The 24,466-nt window shown below is 41.7% G+C and overlaps 1 pseudogene; it reads left to right on the top strand.

Moving 5' to 3' along the window:
* The first annotated feature begins 5,700 nt into the window (after positions 1-5,700).
* LOC143443945 (glyceraldehyde-3-phosphate dehydrogenase pseudogene) overlaps positions 5,701-24,466 on the top strand; it is a 41,104-nt pseudogene continuing 22,338 nt past the window's right edge.

The following is a 24,466-nucleotide window of genomic DNA, read 5'->3' on the forward strand; positions in this document are numbered from 1 at the left end:
AGAACACTCTGCCCCTTGTTTTCCTACACCGAGGATACGCGAGTTACCAAAGTAGGTTGCCATGGCAACATAGGGAGGACCACGAAAGTCGTCCATTTGGAGCCTTCTGTAGGCACATCAATTTCTGACGAACGCTCTTCTCGTACCTTTAAGTGTCACTTAATTATCCTTGTTCTTCTGCAGCTCACCAGTAGTTATCAAGCTAAACTGATTAACTAATAACTGGGTTTTCATTAAAGCCTTATTATCTCATTAGCACACACATAACCTGTATAAGTTCCTTCATCTTTCTTTGTATTTAAACCTACTAAATCAAGATAAACTAATTTCACTGAGGACATTCTTTAGTCATTACATCAAATTATCTTGCTCTCTGTGGAAAAGTCTTTAGCCGTCAAAAATGGGCATCCTTTCTTGTTTAAAGGAGAGGGTCTGGGCTTGGGTTTAAGAGCTAGGAAAGAGCTGGGAGTCCTTTAGCAAGCATTAATGGAGGGTAATTCAGAGAAAATTTCCTTATTGTCTGCATCTTTTCAGAGATGCTGTATTTGGAAGTAAGGCCACATATGGCAACAGGCAACATTGTCACAGCTCTGGACTTTGCTAATTTGAGCTTCAGTTCCCTGTGACTTCATCCAAAGACAGTGACCGTGGGGCTAGAGTTGCTCCTGACAAAGACACGAATGTTTCCAGTAAAGGCTGACTTCTGGAGTCTCAATGACCAGAATCCTGTCATGGTGGAGAGGCCTGTCACGGGGAGAGTGGAGCAATAGCTTTCCAGAGTGCTGAAGGATTTATTTGTTTATGAACTGTGAATTAATTTTGCTCTTTAAGTTTCTTTTGCTTCGGGACAAAGATCTATGTTCCTAACTTCCTAATGGAAAGAGAATTTAGAGCTTGTCCTGGAGATGTGAATACCACAGTAGGTTAAATTTTAAAAAATGCTGTGTGGGGCTCCCAGGGGTAGCTAGGAAGCATATGTCTTCTCTCCTAGATGAGTATGAAGAAGGGCCTGTTTTTTCCTGTATTGTCATGTATGTGTACACAGGAAAGGAAAGCGTGCCTAGATATCTGTCAGACAACAGAAATTAGGTCACTGTGAGTGGCCCTTCCTTCTGAAAGGTGAAAACATTAACAAAACTACCGTGTACCAGGTACTATGAATAAAAGATGGGGCGATCATGCCAGAGCTGTCCACTGCCATGCTCAAAGGTCATAACTGCATCTGAGTACCTGTGTGCAGGTAGTTGTTTCAGAGCATGCTCACAAAAGGGGAACAATACTAGTACTGAAACACATGTGCAGATCAGTTCATTGTGAATGATTAGATTTACAAAGAATAAAATATGCGATCACTGATTCCAGTCAATTGATTCTTGATTCATATGGGTTTCTCTCATTGATTTTAGGCTAACTTTTTTTCTTAATCTGTAGCTAGCTTAAAGTTGATTTGGAAGAGGAACTGCAATCCTTTCAGCTAACCCTTTCTCATTAAGCTTATTCCATGTGATCCATTATCTATCATTAAGCTGTCTCCTACTTCCATATAAAATTACACCCAATAAATCAAAAGCTCTCAGTCTCATCTATACATACATCAGAAGCTCATTTCTATACATGTCAGAATGTCATTCACCATTCAGTGACATTAGTGACTACTTTGGATGAAAGTATTAAATATAGGAACACTAGTTTTTCAGTATATATACATTTAGAATATGGGAGCTACTTGCATAATATGGGTTTAGGTTTAATCTATATTATTACTATTGTCTCCTTCCTCTCTTAAGTCAAGTAAATCGACACTGCAGTAAGAGGAGCTGTGTTTCCTGGAGGCTGCCAATTTCCACAGGATAAATATTTGAACCATGGGGTAGGATGTCAGTGAACACAAAGTTGGAAGGAGATGAACAAAAGCACATTTGACTTTTTAATAATGGCCATATTTAGCTGCCAACTTCCAAGGTCCTAAAAAATGGAACAATGAGCTCTTGTCGGCTGGCGGAAGGAGAGTCAAGCTCTCTGTCACACCTGATTGTCTCACAGTCCTCACTTCTCTTCCATGGCAAATATATATCACATCCCAGCTGTGTATCTCCAAATACACAAAACCCACGTGGATTTCCAGAGTCCGACTTACATGGAGCTTAATAAAACACTGAACAATTGAATTGGACAGACACGTATTGAATGAGGCTAATAGGAAAAGTGAAATACTGGCCCAAGGACAGGTTAATGACATTTGAGCTGCTTTGCTTTATGCCAAGGGGGATTTACTAGGATAACATGACCTACAAGGAGAGCAAGGGCTCTTGATGTTGGGCTAATTAGAAAAAAGCAAGGGGCTGGGCCTGAGCTTAGACTTGGGTGAAGATTTTCTCATTATTGGCTAAAGGAAGACTTATGGATTGACAATTAATCACCGTACAGTAGATTTTATACCTTGAAATGTTTTGAAAAATACAAAGGTATGTCATGAAAAGTATTCACCTTTTGAGCAACTAGAGAGGGACAGATAAATCTACAAAAAAACTGTGTTACTTAGTGGCTTTAAATCATTTCATTCTAAAATAGATCTGAAAAAAAATAAGCACTCTTAGTCTGGTATACCCCAAAGACCTCCAAAATAATTCAGGCTCCTGTGTGTTTTCTTTGTTGCCCACGAGTCTAGAAGATATGATTCCCTTGTTGAAGACATCACATACCTAGGTTCCAAAACGTAGAGAGAGCAAGCTGGAACTGAGGTAAAAGCTTCATCTTGCTGCCTGCCTTTCAGTGTGCTGAAAGGTGCTATGAAGACTCCCGGAGGGGAAGAGGCATCAACTGTGGTACTGAGTTGTGAACTCTACAAGCCAGAAAACCAGTCTGCCAGACAAGATGCCCCTACCTTTGTAATGGTGGCAAGACAGCTGTGTGGTAACTTTCTAAATGGATTTCAAGCTCATCCCATCAGAGGGATCTCAGTCCTGATACTATAAGCCATAAGCCTGGTTAACAACTCATGCCTGAGGAGGTTGTAGGTCCAGGTGAATAAATTATAATTCTTATTTATCTAAGTTGACACAGCTTCAAACCACTGTATAAGTCTTCATGTTTTACCTAAATGCTAAAGTGACTCATCTTTACTGTTAGAAGCCTCTCTTTGCAGTGAAGGAAGGGCAGTGAATTCAGATACTCATGGCTGCCAAAGGCATTAGTAACTAGTTTCAGCTAAGCTCTACCCCTAAACAAGATGCTTATGCTGCCACTCTAAGGCTCAGGAAACCTTACTATGAAAGAGGGGACAGAATGTATGAAAGAGTAGGAAAATATGATGATGGGCTACAAACATTTATCTTCTAGACTGAACACAACCATTGCAATCATAAACTCAGAGCAGCCACAGTCACCCACATAGGGCTATTATGACACTTGTCAACAATTAGCTGCAGAAGCGGAAAGGCACATGGGCCCCACCACTTACTGAGGAACTATTAGCCATTGTAGATTCTGGGAGACGTGAAGCTGTTATCTTCAGTCGTCTGCCCGCTTCTGAGCCCTCCAGGCTCCAGTAGATAACACCAAACATATGATCACACAGATAAGCACGGCCAAAGTCAGTGTGTCATGAAGCAAAACTAATAGACATGAACGGGGGAAAGAGATTTGTAATGAAGAGGAGAATGAGCACGCACAGTAGAGAGACGGGCAAGGTTAGGAGTGAGGGTGATTTGCATGCAGGATATATGTATATGAAAGTGTAAACGGACACATTTAATTAATAATACAAATTTTAAGAAAAACAAAATTTTCTTTTTTGAATATTTCATAAAATAAGAGCAGTAAAAATTTTCTGAATCATCAAAAATGTGTTTATAAGGTAATGGAGATAGAAGTTAAAGAGAGGACTCAGTGGTTAAGAACACTTACTGGTTTTGCAGAAGACCCAAGTTGAGTTACTAGGACCCACTTGATTGGTGGCTCACAGTTGCCCAAAACCATAGTTCCAGGGATCTCAATGCCTTTGTCTGGTCTCCTTGGGCCATTGGCACACACATAGTACACATACACTCATGGGCAATGGCTTTGTCTTTTACACACACACACACACACACACACACACACACACACACACACACACACTTAAATAACAAGCTAATCAGTAAATCTTCAGAAAAGAATGCCGATATAGATGAAAACCTGACTTTTTCCTTTGGAGTTTTAGAGAGAGGAGGGATAGGAAGAGGCATACCAGAGAAGGTCAGGAAATAACAGTTTGGCTATAGTTTACTTCCTTCTGTGAGTTGGTACTTAGATGACTTCTTGTTTGGCCAAAGCATCTCCATGTGCATCTCCATGTGGGGTGGGAGTTGGGGATTGTTCTTCATAGGAAACCAGGAAAGGCAAACTCACTTTCTCATGTTTCAGAGTAAGATGGAGAAGATTAAGATCTAAAATATATAGGATGATATACATATACATATACATATATATATATATATATATGATGGCAATGTCAGACCTCTAACAGTGGAAATAAAATATGTAACTGACCAAAAAAAAGTAAGAATAAAAAAAAACTTGTCCCCAAATGACCAAAATGGAAGATGTTTAAACCTATGAGGAGTATAGTCAGCAGGATGGCATCTTCTTTTCCAAGAATGTGTGAACACCACGGTGCATTTCCTCTCATCGTCTCTGCAGGTAGATGAGGGAGACATCTTCATACAGGACTGTGAGTTGCCAGTGTGCAAATCAGTTTTCCATGCACTGAGGCTATTGGCACAGAGATATTCCAAGTACTGATAGTCCCTGAAGGGGGAATCCAAGTTTTACCCTGTGGCTGCTATTTGTGTAAGAAAAGACTCAAATTTAGACCAGTGGAAAAAGAGTTAACTGAGTCTTGTTCCATCTGTTGATCTACTTGGCTGCCTATTGAAAATATCTTTGACAATAATCACAGGAAGGGGACACATCAAATCGTTTGTGGAAGTGGCCCATGTGCTTACGCATGGGCCAAAGATAATTCAAAGACTGTATTTGTCTATTTCTTTGAAATTTTATACTAAGCAAGTTTTGCATTTATGAACTAAAAAACAATCAGACTTCGGAAAGACATGAGCTGCTTTAGAGAAGAGCATACACGTTTTGGCTCTAGAAAGACCCAAAACAGTGCTGTTCTGAGTCTCTGTCACCTGTTGGGCAATGGCTATGTCTTCTGCAGTATGTATTTTCATATCTCTTAAACAGTCCAGGTATTTACAGAGGCCCAGTGAAGACTGGACTATAGCATTTCTCATGCATAACTCAAGCCTGATTTTCCTCACCCATAGTCCATCTAAATGGTACCCAGCAAGAAGATCCAAATAAATTCTCACTCATCTTCATTAACTCCATGAGAAAGCCTCTAGGTGCATCCTCCACCTGGTGTGGGTCAAGTCAATAGAAGGCTGCCCAGCCTTTTGAACAAAGATCTGCTCCTGTGTGCACTCTTGGGATTCTCCCATGCATCTGTTAGAAAAGACAGAGAGCACAAGTTTGCCAAAAACCTCACCATCTATAGTATCAGCCTGAGTTACTCGGCAAAAACTTAAAGTGTATCGATCGTGTTTTGTAAGCACACCTCCATCTTGGAACCCCACCCCCACCCCAGGGGAGAAGTGAGGTTGAATTGGAGAAGTGGGGTTGAGCTGTAAAAGCAAGACCGGGGTGCACCCGAGAATCATGGCTGCCCCTCTGACTGCATACCATACCGCGGCTCCCAAGGATGCGAAGGCAGCAACCAAACAGCACAAATTTGAAAGAGGAAAAAAGTGTGAAATCTGCTCTGGGCCATCAGAGGAGGCTGATGTAATCCGGGTTGACTCCAGGGACAGTAATGGTGCCAGCTATGGAGGCCACATGGCTTCTAATGAGGCCAGGCCCAGTTGCAGCTCAGAAGAGTGGGTGAGCAAGCCAAATCTTACCCAAGGACAGAAGCAGCCCTGACAGCTGGTGAGTGAATTAACTTCAGGCAAACCAAGTGGACCCAGGTGGTGGGACATTTCGAATCTTTCCCTTCTGATGGAAACAGAACAAAACATTGCATGGAACACAGCCATCATGGCCTTTTTTTTTTTTTTAATTTTTATTTTCCTTTGATTTCTTCTGACAGATTTCTTGGAGGAGGGGGCAAATAAGAGAGAACAGCTTTAAGACCTACCAGGACAGACAGCACTGACACACCAATGCTAAAGGCTGTTTAGAAAGGGCTATTGGAGGGATGGAGCATCCCTACTGAGTGGGATCAAGGCAGGATCCAATTTGGTTGAAGAACAACTTGTTAGGTTACTTGAAAACTTGGGAAGAGGGACCTCCAGGGATGGTTATCAGTGCTCCTAAAAAGCTGATCCCAGGTATTTGCATAGAAGACATTTTTTTTTCCTCTCTATTTTCATAACTAAATGGTTCATGGAGTAGGATACCTCCTCTGCCTGAGCTTCGCACCCTAGAAGAGCCCTGCAGGGGTTGATATTCTTGCATTGCGTAGATACCTGCTTCCTACAGAATTCAGCCAATAGGCTGAGCCTGGTAGTTTGAACGCCATCCTGCCACCTGGTGGTTGTATCCCTAAATTGCAAGGGCAGGTCTTCCCTGCACAATTAGCCTCTATAAAGACGTGAATTTATAAAAGACATTAAACCGTTTTGACAAATGTCAGAGAGACGTGAGCATTTCAGAAGGACGGGCAAAATAAAAAAAAAATAAGCATATGTTGTGAAAGAAAATAGCCTCGCTGATGAGAAAGAGACCAAATCAAACGTGAGTGGGCAGACAGGAAACACAGAAAGCGAACACAGCAGTGGGTGTGGGCAAGAGACACCCAGCCCCACTGATTCTGGTTATTCCAGGAAGATCTGTCACATTGCCGAGCCTGAGGTTTGCACCGTTCCTACGCAGCCTGAGGAGGCAAGAGGTTGCGGTAGCATTCTGGGCCTCTGCATGATGGTACAGGGATCTCTTTATTAGAACGCCAGCACACCCAGTTTTCTTTTATTTCTTTATCACACATTTATTTGTTTATCTTTTCCCTGTCTCTTCTCTTTGTAACAATCGTGGGGCATATTCATGTCATCAGCTGTGCCCTGTGTTTAGATCCACCAACTACACATGCAAGCAAGTCAAAGTCACCAGGGGGAAGAAAAAGACCAATGGGTGAGAGATGCCAGAGAACTCAGAGCAGCAACAGGGGCTAGCCTAAGCTTCTATGAGAACAGGGATAGCCCAGCTCACTCCCAAGGGAGGTCTCATGGGAAGCAGCTTCTAGTTTTCAACAATGTCTTGACGGTGGTAAGGGTTGTGGAGGAATAGCAGGATGGAACAAAGGCATGGAGAGAGAGTGGCATGAGACATCTTTAAAGCAGAGAGAATATAAAATAAAGGGGGACTAAGAGCAGGGCAAAGAGCAAAATAGGGTGGTGTACACCTTTAATTCCTGCATTTGTCAGGCAGGGGCAGGAGAATCTCTGTGAGTTTGAGGCAAGCTTGGTAGTCATCACAAGTTTCAGACTGGGAACAGTAAGCCCTTATAACTCCAGACATGTGGACAGGAGGCAAGTCAGCTGACCACTGGCAGTCACTGGCCAGTCATCCTAGCCTACTTGGCAGGCTGTAAGAGACCCTGTCTCAAAACAGTCAGGGTTGAGAAAGTTGAGGGATTAGGGGGCACTTGATAAAAAACACATGTCTCATTCACATGAAAACACACACACACACACACACACACACACACACACACACACAATGAGAAGACGTCCATCCTTGAAAATGACAGAATGAAAACATTTCACATAGTGAGGGGGCTGGGGACAAGTGTGAGAGGCCTGCAGAGGCTCACAGTAACCAAAGGACACAGGGACTTTGAATTTTACTCTGACAAATCTGGAGTCTCAAACAAGGGGGCGTCAGCTACCTGGGACACACAGATAATGACTCTGTAAAGATCACTGCTGGGGCCCTTCGAATTCTAGAGACTCTAACTGTAAAACCCACAGAGGCCTTTTTGAAAAACAAGGGCACTGCGGTTCTTCAGGAAGAAGGCATTACCAGAGCTATGTGTCTGCCATTGGTTTGGGTGCATTTAGCTAACCATGCACATCAAGTGAGGGGTTCCCACGGTATGTACAAATACTGGTCAAGAGCTGAAGTTGACGTTCTGACTTCATGATGGCCATTTTAGCACCATCAGAATGAAAAGACACAATGCAATCCATTTAGGGATAGTTACTATAGAGTCTTTTAATCCCCTAGGCATGAGATCTGTGGTTGCTCATCACAGACCTCTTCAACTCCCTTTTTTTTTTCTCTTATCTCTGTTCTCCCTCCCACTTCTCAGCTTTAAGCTGGCTGTCTCATCTTTGGCTCTGTTTGGAGAATTGCTTAGAGAAGACCCAGGGCGGCTTGAATGGTATCATAAGGACTCTTCCAGGGAAGTAGGCTAAAAAGGGAACCTGTAAACCCATGCATGGCCACTGTGGCAAAGATGGCCTTAGTTCTGACTCAGATCTCTAGAATAATCTGAGGACTTATTCTATTCGGCTGGTTTCCAGAAAATTATTTCCCTATGCTTATTTATGTGTCAGCCCAGGAAGCTGGCAAGGCACAAGGAAACCCTCTTTCCCCCACACATATTAACCAGCATTTCTGGTGTGTACCTCAGGAAGAATGGACAGTCTCTTGTTTAAGAAACTTGAGGACCTTGATGTTTTTCCAGAACATTTTTTTTTCCTGCTTGGGAATTTGATGTCTGCCATTGACAAGAGAAGAGAGCTTCCAACTGGTGGTAAGAGTGAAAGTATACAGAGAGGCAAAGATGGAGCCCTCTGGCTTGGTCCGGTGTTCTCATAGTCAGGATTATCCCACCCTTACTGCAAGCTCTCCAACATTTGAGTAGCACTGACAGCACAGGGCACATATGGCATGTGATACCCTGCATAGAGTCCCTCTCCTTTTCTTTCCACCCTTGTATCCTCTCTCTATGCTTCTTGCCACTCTTCATAGTTCATTGCTTCTAAAAGAATAAGATAGATGATAGATAAATAGATAGATAGATAGATAGATAGATAGATAGATAGATAGATAGAGCATACATATTATGCTAAAGTATATCAGATATTGCTTGTTTTGAGTCCTCCAAAAAGCCTTTCTCCTATATAAGAACCATGGAACAAAGAGTCCTTTACAGGAAATTACCTCTTTGAAGAGTATTACAGAAAGAGCAAGGACCATGTGGAAAGCAAAGTTTGGAATCACAGGAAGTGAGCTTCAACTCTGACTCAAATCTTCGCCAATGATGTTCAGCTGAACTGGTTAGAAGTGTCACTGAACTTTTATTTCAACATTGGCAATGAGAAATGATGACAGGTGGCACAGAGGATCTATGCATGAACGATTAGATGAATCACAACCAATCATTACCTGACTCAGATTCGGAATTTTATGTAGAAAGTGGAAAGTTCCCTTATCAAACTGGATCATCCCTCAAACCCAGTCTCACTCTGCATTGCTTTCTGGCTTTTCATTCTTGAGCTTAGTGGCCCTGGACACAATCTCCCTCATTACCTGCACCCTCCCTCCCATGTGTGTGTCTCCCCCTCTCTTCCCTTTCACCTTTTTTCCATTCACTATTTCTATCTTTCTTTCCTCCCTTATTTTTTTATTTGTTTTTCTTCATCTGCTACACCCAATAAGTCCTGATGAAGGTGAGGATCATGTCAAGGTGAGTCTTCAGTAAATAACAATATTTTAAATAAAAACCAAGATATCCACAATGACAGAGCTACATAGATGACAGAAACTTGGTAGGAAGACATATGGTTTCCAAACATGTTCCAGAGAACCAAACATCAGGTTGAATGCAGATGTCCCTGTCGATGGCCATGTGTAATCCTAGAAACAGTTAACCCATACATAATTTTCCTTTGGGCATAGCTGGGTAGTTTTGACCAAGGAACCCTCCCTGTCACCTCCAATGGGTCTTGAAGAGAACTGAGCCCTTCTGTGATTCCCTATATATTTATGTGTGTCTTCAGGCGCGATAGACAAGTATTGCCTGCCCTGCTGGCCTCAGTGCATCATCGGCTTTAAGCTTAGACACAGAGGCAAGGACATGTCATTTCTTATGCCCAGGCCAGGCCTCCATAATGCCCACTTTCTTATGAAGTCTTGGTACTAGCCTGTTCTTTAATGGAGCTCCGGATGATACAGAGAACTCTCAGTGGGAACTAGAATTGAATTTATGTTTCTCCTCTTAACTCTGTTTTCTTTTCTTGGGTGAGTGTCAAAGTCACCTGACAACTTCCCTTTCACATAGACTATCACATATAAATGGAAGGAAGAATACTACAGTATTTGATGAGCATGAGGGCCGCAGTGGCCAGTGCCAGGTACCTTACATTCTCATAGCCCAAAGGATGCAGCCCAACTTTAGGTCCAGTAGGACTTGGGTCTTTATGACATCTCTATACATCTCAAATTACTGATGAATGCTCCTCTACCCCAGTATTGTGTGAGTTAGTTGCTTTTGTGGTATAGATGTGTGATAGTTTGTCCAGCCCCAGCGTCTCCACACAGGCTTGTAGTCTTTGTCTCACATACTACTAGATTTCTGTCCTTTTCATAGTGTGCTGATAGTTTTATGTCAACTTAGCACAAGATAAAGTCATCTGAGAGAATAGACCCTCTCAATTAAGAAAATGCCTCAATAAGACAGGCTGTGGGCAAGCCTGTAGGGTTCTCTCAATTGGTGAGTGACTGGGGAGGTGGGTGCCACTGTAGGTGGTTCCATCCCTAGACTGGTGGTCCTGGTTTCTTTAAAGCAGGCTGAGCAAGCCATTCAGAGCAAGCCAGTAAGCAGCACCCCTCCATGTCTTTTGTATCAGCTCCTGCCTCCAGGTTTCTTCCCTGCTTGAGTTCCTGTCCTGACTTCTTTCAGTGATAGCATGTCGTGTGATGGAAGTATAAGCTAAATAAACCCTTTCCTCCCTACCTTGCTTATGGTTATGATGTTTCATCACACCACTCTAACCAAGACACAGAACTCCTAAACACTTCTTGTCTTAAACACAATACTTTCACAGAAATCTCTGTGACCTTCCAGAATTGGAAGTGCTGCCTGTCATCCATTCTGTTAGCTTTTGGTCACTGTGGAAAAAAAAAAAAACCTGAGATAAACAACTTCAAACAGTCAATATGCATTTTGGCTCATGGTTTTAGAGATTTTAGTCCCTGGTCAGCCCATCCCATGGTTTTAGGCTGTAGCAAGCAAAGGGAAAGCATCCTGGTGGAAAGAGTTTGATGTATCAGGGCTTCCTGCTTCAGAGCAGCCAAGAAACAGAGATAAGATGAGGAATCTGATCACACACTTCAAAGGCAAGTCCCACTAACCTCCTCCCTCTTGCCAGGACTTTTATTCTTCAGTGCCACCTAGCTACACTTTTAAATTATAAATAAATGAAGGGACCAATTCATCCATAATCTAATCACCTCTCCATTATTGATTTTGCCAACTGCTGACCAAGACTGTAGTACGTATACTTTTTAGGGAACATTTCATCTCCAAACCATAACATCTGCATCCATACTTGAACAACTCCATCTTCTATACCATCAAGGATATGATTCCTCCTGGCTTGTCATTCATTACTCCTGTTCCCCATGAGTCACTATAGTTTCTCCTTCCACCGGGCTACCATCAATGACCACTAAGCTCTGACCTTCCTTAGGCCTCTTGCTTCTGTCTACTCGCTCATTTGCCTTGTTTAGGGGTCTTAACTCCTTCCCACACTGGGCTGCAACTTCATCTCCATAGTGTGTGTGTGTGTGTGTGTGTGTGTGTGTGTGTGTGTGTGTGTGTGCTTTATTGAAGACTTTAATAAGAGGCAGAAATGATGTTCAACTAAACCAGGGTGACTCACAGCTTCACAGCTTCCCTTATTTAATCTTCCTGCACTGCAGGACCCGACCCAAATCTTAACACCACCTCAGCAGCCCGTGGGGGAGTCAGAACGAGATTTTTCTCATCTGAACCTTCAGCCTCTACACTTCACTTTATTCAAACTGAAGAAAGCTCACAAGCAGAAACACTTTATTTGCAAGCCTGCCCCAGAGATCCAAGAATCCCTCCTAGCTTCCACTGTATGTCTACATGCTCTCCCCCCTCTGTCTTAGCACACACTACCCTCCCAAGCCTCTGTGGCATCAGATTTTCTAGTTGGTAGAAGGAAAAGAAAAGATAGAGGCGTGTATCTGGTGCTAATCCTTCCTACTGTTTTTCTATATTAATGAAATGTCTAAGTTTGAACAATTTTTAAAGATTTATGTTATATAATTTGAGCTTGGAAATACAAGCCTGTTTTTATTCTTAAGTCATCATCTCCCTCCATTAATTTACTTGCTCACTCACTCATTTATTCCAGAAAGATTTAATGACTGTCTGCTAGAAGCCAGACATGGTTTTAGATTCTAGGAATTAAACACCAAGCAACAGCGAGACCCTGCCTTCTGGGTTCTTTTCAGACACCACAAATACAACGAAATGTAATTAACATGATTTGTATTAAGACCTGAATGGAGAGCAGAGGACGCACAATGCAACTCATTAAGCTAAATAAAGATATCAATAAAATTGTGAGGCCACTCCACACTGGTCCCCAGTGTCCAGGAGTCACTTTTTTTGGTCTTCCCCCATACCCTCTTGTCTTTTCTAATGTCAAGTGATAAAAGTTCAATTAAAACAAGGTGGCAGAAGAAAAACATAGCATTTTATTGGCGGTCTAAGGGATCCAATAAGGCCCCTCAAAGAGACAAGTCTACTGAGTGATTATCTTAAGTCCTGTGGTGGACACAAGCTTGGTAGACTGAAGCTGGTGGAGATAAACTGATTGAACTGGAGGGAGGAGATCAGGATTAAGGCCAGTAAAGGAAGAGGCCAATCCTGTGGGGTAGTGGACATTTGAGAGTAATGAGGCTTTTACCCCAAAGATAGTAGGAAGCTGTCAAAAAAATCTAAGTACAAACTGTCTTGTTGTATTAGAAGGAATTACTCTAGCAGCTGGTAAGAACTGATGCTAGGAACCAGGGATTTAAACAGAAAGCCTAAGATGTTGGCAACCCATCCAGGATGAGTGACAAGATAACAGTCACACATGATTAAATTGGGGAAGTATATGGGGATTCAACAACTTACTGACCTATTTAATAAAAAAAAAAAAAAAAAAAAAAAAAAAAAAAAAAAAAACCTGATATAAAATAAAAATAGGTTTAAAACGTGTTAGCACAACCTGTAAAATGGAAGAAAGAAACTGCCATTGCCTGAGGTGGTGCTGAGATGGTTCTAACAATAAGAAGCCTAGGATGGTGGGAAGGATGAGTGTGGGCCAAGCACACTAACTCCAGATGCTTCTTCGTTCTTAGAGAGACGTGTTAAGGGGTATATGAACATTTGAGCATGTGGTTCAGGAGAGAAAGTGATTGGGCTGGGAACTAACAGTGCAGCAATGTACTTAAAGGGCGAAGAGGGGATGATGTCACCCATAAGAGAGGATAGAGAACAAAAGTGGTCCAAGTGTCAGCTGCTGAGATGGAAAACACTCCCTTCCCAGGAAAAGGCAGTGAGAAGAAGGAAAGAAACATGTGTATACAATTTTGACATCAGGTAGGAGCATAGTTTAAGAAGTAAAAAAGGCATTTGAGATGCTCGGTATGGGTACAAGTTGAGAATAGTAAGGATGTGTAATTAAATGAAAAAGTCGGCACAATGAGTAGGCAAAAGAGTTGCCAGTTGTTTATTGTTCACAAGCCAGAAAGGCATGAGGCTGAGGTTTGGAGGGCACGGTGAATTTTAAGATATCACAGAGTCCATGCTCATGAAGATGCTGGTGCTGTGTGAACTGGAAGAGGATGAGGGAAGCGAGAGCAGGGCATTTGTGCTAGATGCAGAGCAAAGGGTGCTAAACCGTCTAGGGTATTGAGATAAATACTATTCTAGGAAATCAACTCCTAAAGGAAAGGGAAGAGTCCTCTGCAAAGCAATTATAAGAAAATCAAATATAAACAGATTAATCTATGAGCTCTGCAGGTCTTTCTCTGCCAGACGTTTTCTGATGCCTCTTCACACAGCCCTTCACCTTCAGGAAAGTAGCAAGGGTTAGCTTAGACTTGAGTTCTACACAAGGCAGCTAAAATCTCTCATGGTTTGTTTGGGTTTGAGGCTACCATGGAGGCATAATATAATATGGTGGCCCCAAGTTGGGAAGGATATGTGTGCAGAGCATACATATGCTTATATGTGGTTTTATGTGTATATGTGTGTGTTCTTATCTATATGAAAGGGGTATGGATGCCATATCACATGCAATGTGTGCTGTGTGTGCATATCTGTATATGTGCTGTGTATGAGTGCACGTGTGTGTGTGTGTGTGTGTGTGTGTGTGTGTGTGTGTGTGTGTATGTAGGATGTGATAAGCTATGGAAGGTACAGCTGTCATATACCTATGTGTATATAATGTATGAGTGAATGCACATGTGTGTATAGTGTGTTGGCTTTGGTACAGATGTTATATATGTATATACAGTATATGCTGTGTGTGAACATATTTGTGTATAGTATGTTTTGTGTGGTATAGGTATTATATATGTGTGTGTGTGTGTGTACTATCTGTAAATGCACCTTGCTTTGTGTGTATGTGTGCTCTCTCTGTGAATATGTTTACGTGTGTGTTGTGTGTTGGGTAAGTATGAATGCTTATTTGGAAGCACTAGAGAGTAGGCAGCAGCATGTAGAAAAGCAATGTTCCCTCCTTGACAGAAGGGAAATGCTCACTTCGCTGGAGAAATACTGAGCATAGAAGGCGGGTGTCCCCAAGGATATCACATCCCTGGGGGACACAAGCAATCTGTATCACACAGGAGCCAGGGTTCTGGCAGAAGGCTGTTGTTTTCTGGCCAGGCTGTCTAAATAGTGGGGTTCATTGCTACCCTATGGATTAGACTGGACATTTGTGGAGTCTGTCTCTATACACAGATTGCTAAGACTGGACCTCAGTGGTCCCATAAAAGCTACTGAGAAAGGGAGCAGGAGAATTGAGTGTTCTGTGAGTTCCTGTCACAGGTCATCCTCAGTATCTGATCATGGAGACAGAGTTTTGTCCTTCATCCAGAGGTGGACTCCAACTGTGTTCTTCAGTATCCAAAAACGTCTGTCTTGGCCAGGTCAGTCTATGACTGTGGTGTCTTTCTCCATGTTGCAGACTGTGTGATCATGTGACACAGCCTGGGGAACTATACATGTTTCTGCCATTGTTTGAAGGGCATGGCTCTGAAAACTCATAGGAGCTGGGGCAGCTGAAGGCAGCAGCTGGGGTGTTGTAAAGCCATGCTTGCAAGATGCTGTGTGTGGAGGTTTCACTCTCTCTTTCCCCTAACTGCTCAGAGAGTGCGGTCTGACTGGTTACACCAGAGAGGAAGCAGAAGCTTTCGAGTTAAAGTATTTGGTAATCATGTTTACTACAGGAAAGTATGTCCTCATTAAATAAGTCAAAACAGTGCCCAGCATCGGAGTGATTCCTTGAGCGCTGTAAGGACAGAACGAGACGTAGAGATGATAGAATGTCCAAATCGGAACACTAGAGGAGATAAACCATCTGCTTCTGCTAACTTAGATCCACTTGAAAATGCTAATTGTATGGCAGTGGATGATTAAACTACATTTAAAAACTTTTCCTGTAAGAGATACACTGTTCAGCAATATGGGCTACCCACAGACAGAAGTCACTGAACCACATCAGCACCTCATGAATCTTCAGAGGCCTTCTCATGACCTGGGCTCTGCCTTGGCAGCCTTCAGCTCTGCAAAGGTCTAGAAAAAGCTTTCTCCTACCTGAGGAGAGCTCCAGTCCTGAAATGCTGAACTTCTGGGCAACCTTCAGTACCCTCTGCTTCTGCCACTAGAAGAAAACGGAGACGTGCAAGAATAGGAAAACACTGTCTAATCATCACCCAGTCCTATACACATTGCCAGAGCTGAAACAGCCCTGCACAAGTATGGAAGTGGAGGCCCCAACTCCTCAGTTAGATACAAAACTATGAGGAGGATAAGTGAGCACTCACTAATCTACCTCAACACTGTGAAACAGAAGGGTGACATGCAGCACACAGACATGCACTCACATTCCTACACTTGACCATACAGGTGTACATCCAGAGCTCTGGGTGAGCTACAACCCATGGCACAGGTTCCTCTAGACCAGAGTCAGGATGTCACTGACAATGTGGTGAGGGTTTCCAACTGTCCTTAAGGACCTCTCTAATTTTGTTCTGTCATAATCTAATAAACTTAAGAGGCTATGCATTTGCTGGCTGGGCTGCCAGACGAAAGTGTCATGGATAAAATACTGTGAGTATAAGAGATGAGCAGCTTCATAGATCTAGGGGGCAACTCCATATCAAGGTGTTAGCAGGCTTTCCTGTGCTAGTATAGTAAATGTCTTACAGGCCTCTCTCTGACCAAGAGATATCTGCCCTCCAATGCCTGGGTGTATGCTTCCCTCTTCTCTAAGGACAGTAGTTTAGCCCTGCCCTCTACCCTCCCCAAAGCCTCATTTCGATTGTGAAAGCATTATTCCATGCAGAGTCACTAAGAGACACAGACTACCACTGATGTTCTGATTCTGCCGGCTGTGATCTGGCCCACCACCAGAACTGCTATTACTCTATCATAGAGAGAATGTAATCAGGGCATTGACTCCTGTCCTTCTAATCACAGAGCTGGTAGGAAGCTGAACTCCCATGGAACTATGGGGCCAAGGAGGAAGCCCTTGCTTGACCTATAAATACTCAGTTTCTTTCTGTGAATCACCTGGGCTAGGCTAGAGAAGGGCCTTTGACCTCAAGACAGCCTCTCAGAGAAAGTATGGTCTAGGTGTCTGCTCCAGGGACCACTTCTGAGGAAAATGGGGTAGCTTTCAGTCTTCCGCTATGTCTTTGAGCCTCTCTTCTGAAACCCAGTTCTCGGGATCCTTAGTATGAGGAATAGTCTAAGTCAGAGATACCGTCATTTGTATCAGCATCAGCAACAAAATGAGCCCCTTGATCACCACCACCACTGGAAAGAAGTCAAGAGAACCTCCCATCATCAACTGGACACCATAACTACAGACACATATCATTCCCTTCACAGGGAATCTCAATAATGAGACAGACTCACCTATGGAGCTGGGACAGTCACTTGGAAGAAAGATGGCCGCCAACATAGAGACACTGCAGCATAAAACTTGGAAATAATAAAACTGATGATAACAGGAACTAAGGTCTGTTGTTAGAAAGCAAAGAACTGATAATCCTTGCTGCCTTGTCTTCATCCTTTGGGCCTGTTGGCAGGGCTGACACAATATAGAGGGCTGGGTGGAGACAGTATATTTCCTGGGCTACAATCCCTTGCTCATTATGTTCAGTGAGACCTTAACTCCCCCAACACTCACAACAGCAAATTATCATCACTCTACTCACAGTGTCTCAGAGTGTTCTGCAGAGCTATAGCCAGTTAGTAGCAGGATTTGGGGTTGAACTTTGGTCTACTTAAGGCAATGTTCTTGGCATTATACTTATGTCTTAGCCTCTATTCTCACCACTATGATTAAATACCTGAAATAAGAAACTTAAGAAAGGAAAGGTTTATTCTGGTTCACCATTCAAGGGTATAATCAATCTTGCTGGGGAATACAAGGTAGCAGGGGTGTGAGGGAGCTGGTCACATTTCATTTCAAGAATACTGGGACTTAGATTGCTATCTCCTTTTTATTCTGTCAAGGATCCCAGGGGATGGTGCTGCCCACTTTTAGGTTGGGTTTATTCACCTTGGTTAATATAATCTAAAAACACAATACATTCCCAGAAGTTTGTCTCCTAGGTAATTCTAGAGCCTGCCAAGTCGAGAATTATTATTAACTATCACATCTTAATATTAAGAAATAGCAAAAACCTAACTAAGACATACTTTGATGTTATGATGTGTCAATTGCCAGTTTGATAAGATTTAGAATAACATAAATGGAACACAAATCTGTGAATATGACGTTAAGAGAGCCTGTAGAGTTGCTTATTTAAGGCAGGGAGACACATATACAACACAGGTATTCCCAAGCCATGAGATAAAGACCAGACTGTATAAAAAAGGGAAAGTGAGAGCAGTGAGCAGAATGCAAAATAAATAAGTAAATATATATATATATATATATATATATATATATATATATATATATTTGTGTGTGTATGTATACACACACACACACATATATGACAATAAATAAAAATAAAGGAGAAAAATGAGCTGAACACCATTATTAATGTCTCTGCTTCCTAACTATGGGCATAATGTAGTCAGTTGTTCTGTTCTATGGCTACCATCCCTTCTCCACCAAGATGCTTTGGTGGTGGGTATTTGGTCACAGTAAGTAATGCACCTAACACAATTAACTACAGCTTATATAGACTTCCTGTTCCTTAGATACCCTAACTAAGTTTTTGTGGAGCCCCTTATGGTGGTAGATGTGAGTTGTTAATCTTTACTCTGTGGATGTTAAAGCAGAAAGATGTGTAGTCCACATCACTTCTATTGTGGGATGGAGCTACGGGCCTCCCATTCTCTCCTAGATAGTCAGGATGGTGAGAAATTACTCAGCTGCCAGAGCCCTACAAACTGAATGGCTTAAATATAAGAAAATACTGACTCACCATGCTGGAGGCTTAAGAGTGAGGCCAAGGTATGGTAATACTTACTCTGAAGCTTGTAGGTGTTGACTTCTTCCTGTGTCCTCAGGATAGCCTACGTATTGCATACCAGTCATCTAATTCATCCTTCATCACTCTTCTAAAGACCAGCTGGGTGTGGTGGCACATGCCTGTAATCCTAGCACTTTCAGTACTGAAGGAAGAGGATCATGCATTTGAGGATAGCTCAGGATACACAGTGAGTTCAAAACCAGTCAGGGTTCTAAGAAAGAAACTCAGAGACAAGACCTCAATTCTTAATCCTCAAATTCAATCACATTCTTATTCTGGGAGCTCAGACTTTGAAAACTCATAATTTGAACTTGAAGAGAAATAATTTAACCAACCACTGTCTTATACAACTTTTCTCTCCAATTAGCTATGGTCGTCCTGTGTGGATCTAGGGACACTGGATATAGCTTACAAGGTGCCTTAATGCATCCCAGAAATTCTCACCTTATACTTGGCAATTGTATAAATAGTTATTGGCTGGTCTCAAAGGTTTTCTTTTCCAGAAAGTCACCATTCCTTATTTTTAAACTTGATTTATGTAAACAGCCTGAGACAGTTGGAGAAGGGCAAAGGTAGAGACGAGAGTCAGATATGTTGCCTCCAAGACAGTGTGTTGTTTACTCTGAAGTCGGAGTTTTAAAAATCTACAGTTCCATAGGGGAAAATATTTGTTACAACATGACCATAAAATAGTGAAATAAAAAAAAAATGCACAAAAACACAGCTATGATTTGCAGTAAACATATAAATAAAAAAATACAAATGGGCAGGGGAGATACTCAAATTGTTCCCATGGGCTGTCTATGAGCCACTGTGGAGACAGTGACATTCTCCTTTTCCTTAGGAAATAATTGACTTATTAAGTACTACTTGATGCTCCTTGGGAAAGTGAGTAATAGCCTTAAAAATAACTTGGGGTTCACTATGGATGCTGTCTTATAATTGGGCTTCTTTTTAGAATGAAGAGTCTGTCTCCCCACAAGCACACAAAGTCACAGACCTTGTTTACAAGGCTGCTGTCTTTGCTATTCCCACAGACTCCAGAATTTTTTACAACATCACTTTCACCAAAATGCAGACCAGGAAAGGTTTGCACAGCCACCTTGTTTGGTAAGTGAGGGCTGGATCAATCTCATAATGGGGCATAAAAGAACCTAAAGGAACGGAGTGTATAAAGAATTGCTTGCCACAAATTCTATTGATTGATACTTTCCTCTGTGCATTAAAAATCTGTTTTTCCTTTAAAATGCAAGTTAGGATTGGAGATACACCCGAGTGGGTAGGCTACTTGCATAGCATACACAGGCCCTAGGTTCAACCCAAGTACCAATCAATCTACGTTAAAAAAAAATTAAAGAGTTAATTTAAAACAGGTGCTATAGAGGAAAACATTTTCATCTATTTGGGCAGACTAAATTTTATCTAGTAGGGCAGACACTGTGAGGAATGGGTCTGCTTCTGGAAATGGTAGCTCAGAATTTATTTTTGACACACACACTGAAGAACTGAAATACTGAATTCTGTTCCAAATCTCAATACACTGAAGTGACCAATGAATTTGTTTTCACTATCAGGGTCACCTGTTATGGGATAGATGCAATGACTGTTCAAGTACATTTTCATGAACGTATGAAATTCACATCAGATATATCCTGCCAATGAAGATTCTATCTCTAAAAACCTTCAAAAGAGTCGGGTCTTTACAAAATGTGCTCCCTGAAGTTTAGGCATCTACTTATCATTTTTACAGCCTGTGAGTATTCTTCTGTCAATGCTAGACTAGCCCCATGGTTGTTCACACTCCTCTCAGGGTTGTTAGCATTTGTGAAATAGCAAGAGAAAATGAGGCATGTGCACGTGATTCTGTCTTACTGCAGGTAATTTTGTAGCTTCCCGTGATATATTTGTGTTTGCTTTGCTTTAATTTGCTTTTCACTTGGCTTTGCTATTTGTCTAGCTTTTAAATTTATGATTTACTTATGACAATAATTCGATATGTTGGGTTAGCTATAAGAAATGTAAGATATTTCTGACAAGTTGCATAATTTTTAAATAAAAATTTTCTCATTTGCATTTTAAGCCTTTGCAAATGATTCCTAAATTAACTCTTAAGAATGCAAAACACATTTTAAAAAAAAGTGACTGGCCTGGGAGTAGCTCAAGCAGTAAAGTACTTGCTGCACAAATATGAGGACCTGAGTTCAAATTCCCAGCACCTATGGGAAAAGTCTGACCATGATCCCAGCACCAAGGAGAAGCCCACCCAACCCAGTGAATCAGTGACTTCCAGGGTTGGCTCGAGATTATGTCTCAAAATATAATCATGAGCACTTGAGAAGAGATGGAGGGAGACACTCAAGATTGGCCTCTAGCTTTTACATATATACACACATGCGCACATACAAGCACATATATGCAACCCAACTGCAAACACAGGAGCATGTGTGCACACATATTCACAAGCAAAAGGCCACTCACAATCACATATCTCTATGAACCAAAATGTTTTAATCTGTCACATCCCTAACAAACTAAGAATGACTTAATAAAAAAAAAAAAAGGCTGAGGAGCTATCTATGATCCTGACTGAAATGATGCCCACATAACCTCGTTTTAGGATTACTTGATATTATGGTAATAGTATAAGTTTGAGCTAATGAAACAAACATATTTGCATGAATAAAATTCCAAAATTTGTTCAATTGCTTTATATTTACAGGCCTACAAAAGCTCCTCTGGAATTAGAATTTTTTGTTTGTTTGAGAAATATTCACATAGACTTATGCTGGACCAAGAGTGGCCATCATAGTCCCTGTTCTTATTTAATATCAAATGCAGGAACTCCTTGATATAACAAAATTGAATTCATAGTTTTGAAGAACTTGCGTTTAGTCAGTCAGTGATCAATCCTCGGCTTTTCTCATGCTGTGTGAGTTACTGAAACTAAGCCAAGATTCCTGGAAACAGCCATCTCCTCTTTGCCTTTGTTGTTGCCCGTCCTGTTAATAATCATGGACGCCAGAGCCCTCCCTGACCAAGGAAAATGGAAATGAAACTCTCATCTCTTGCTACTCATGCTATAAAGGATTTTCCCCCATTTTTAAAGCTTCTACCTTCAAGATGCATAAAACCTATCAAACTGTTGCCAGGCCCCTATCTTGAATTCTGCTCTTAGGTTCACTCTTTCATTTTATATTTAGCATTGGATTCTAGCTCACACGTTCTTAAAGCCTATACATTTGGTACAGCAAATGTAACCAGAAACTCTCATGGTTTAGCCCATGTTGCATCCATCAGGCCATATTAGGCCATAAGGAGTTGTATTAGTTACATTTTGTCACTATGATAAAATGCCATGACAAGGGTATATGGAAGACAGTTTATTTGAACCAACAGTTCCAGAAGGAGAGTCCATAATGATAAGGAAACATGGTGGCATGGAACTGGTTCAGGAAGCTGAGAGATCACCTCTATAACCACACATGGAAAACAGAGAGAAAATAATCTGAAAGTGGGGTGAGGTAATACATTGGAGTGAGGCAATACATTCTCAAAGCCTAATACCAGTGACATACTTCCTCCATCAAACCTCATAACATCCTCAGATAGCAGCAAGAATAGTGGACCAACTGTTTAAATATATGAGCTTACAGACAACATTTCTCATCCAACCACCACAGGATCTAACAGTGACTATGGAGTGCCCTCATCCTCAAGTGTTCCCACTTTAGTTGAATGATGGATAGAGTATGTGGTTAAAATAGAAAGGGAGCCTTTATTTTATAATTCAGTAATCATAATGATGCTTGATTTTCTCATTTCCACTGCTGCTCTGAACAGAGTATGGCTGGTGTGAAGCTGTTCATAAACCAACCCAGTAAAATGGAGTCACGGAGCATCACACCCAGTCTGCTCACCCAGGATGATATGCGTGGTTAGTGTTCTTTAAGCATGCCCATAACAGCAGCACACTGCTGGGCCTCCTTCCCATCAATGTAAACAGAAGCCGTTCTCAACTGGTCTATCCATGTTCACAGTAAACTTAGTCTTCCAAGTGAAAAAAAAAATCTTCATTAACAGATGGGAATGCAGTCCAAAGACATGAAAAGAACTTTCCCACATAAGCCTACAAATCAATAACTGATACCAGCTATAGGCGTGTGGCTACTAACATGCTTCTGTTCTCAACTTGTTTGCTCATTCATCTGACTTTCAATATTCATTGCTCATCGGCTGGTTGTCAGACTGATTGGTTGGTTTATTCATTTGTCTATTCACATATTTAGGTGACAAAAGACTCTATATATGATTAAGACTAGAGGCCACATTTTATCCAAACATAAAAAAATCATAGACTCAAACATATTAGTGTTATTTGATCTTAAGAGTAAGTATCTCAAATTCAAGAACAATTATTCAATATCTGCTGTATTTTCAAAGCTGGTAGTGCCCTACCACAACTGTCCTCTTCTTTTCCAACCCTGCCCCCATGCCAGCAGCAAGCCTTAAGGAATTCTATGAGTTCTAGTATTTAGATGGTCAGGCAGACCACTGGGTGATAGACTGGTGGTTTCAGTCAGGAAGAAAAATAAGACAACAGCTAAGTTCAGTGTTTCAGACAGAAGAACAGAGGAGAGCAGTGCAAGAAGCTGATGACACCGGCCATAGGAGTGCTGGAATCTCAGCAGGATCAGGTCACCAAGAAATCAGGACAGGAAGCTGCTACCTTGCCTAGGCCAGGAGCAATAAAAGGGGAGACGCTGAGAACTACAGGGGTCAATGTCACCCAATGAAGACTCAACTCAAGAAGACCATCTGTGGTAGGAGGGGGTGACACCACTGTGGAGACTGCCACCCAAAGAGGAAGGAGAGAAGAGCCTCATTATATTTTGAATGGGAAATGTTCCTGATAGACTTAGGTGTTCAATTACTTGGTCCTCATATGGTATCCTCTTGGGGGAAGTTGTAGAGATGTCAGGAGAAATTATGTCACTGGGGGGTGAAGCTTGAGCTTTGATAGTGCCCACTTCCTGTCCATACTCTGCTCTCTAACTGCTGGATATATCCACTTATGTCATGCTCTTGAATCCATGCTTTCCCCTCAATGATGGGCTGTACTCGCCAGAACTGTGAGCCAAAATAAGCCCCCCTCCTTAAGTTGCTTCTTTTTGGGTCTTTGGTCACACAAGACAAGTAACTTATAAAAGCGCTTCTCCCTTCATCCCACTTTCTAATGTCTCTATAGGAAACTGGGAGAGAGGTCAGCTAACCAGGAAAGTCTGGAAAGTCAGTCCAGTGCAGCAGAGGACAGGGAGGGAAGATCAAGAAGGGATTTGTAAGCATCCCTTCTGGTCATGCCTGTGACATGACACTCCAGCCCACGCTAACCTTTCATGCATCTCTCATCGCATCTTGGTCAGACTCACAATCCACAGCATAATTTCTGAAGGAGAATTTTCTTTCATTTTGCAAGAGATTCTAAGAATATAGGATTGATTCTGGGCTGTTGATTCTTCGTAAATTTGCTAAACAGATTAAAACGTGCTATTCTAGATGGCACTATGAAATAGAATCCTTGGCACATGCCTACACAATAGAGGAAAACAAATATTTGTGTAAAGAGACAAACTTGGGTTTATATTCTTTAAAAAAACTCATTAAGTAAAAATATATG

The sequence above is a fragment of the Arvicanthis niloticus genome, chromosome 11 (assembly GCF_011762505.2).
Source record: "Arvicanthis niloticus isolate mArvNil1 chromosome 11, mArvNil1.pat.X, whole genome shotgun sequence".
NCBI classification, from domain to species: Eukaryota; Metazoa; Chordata; class Mammalia; order Rodentia; family Muridae; genus Arvicanthis; species Arvicanthis niloticus.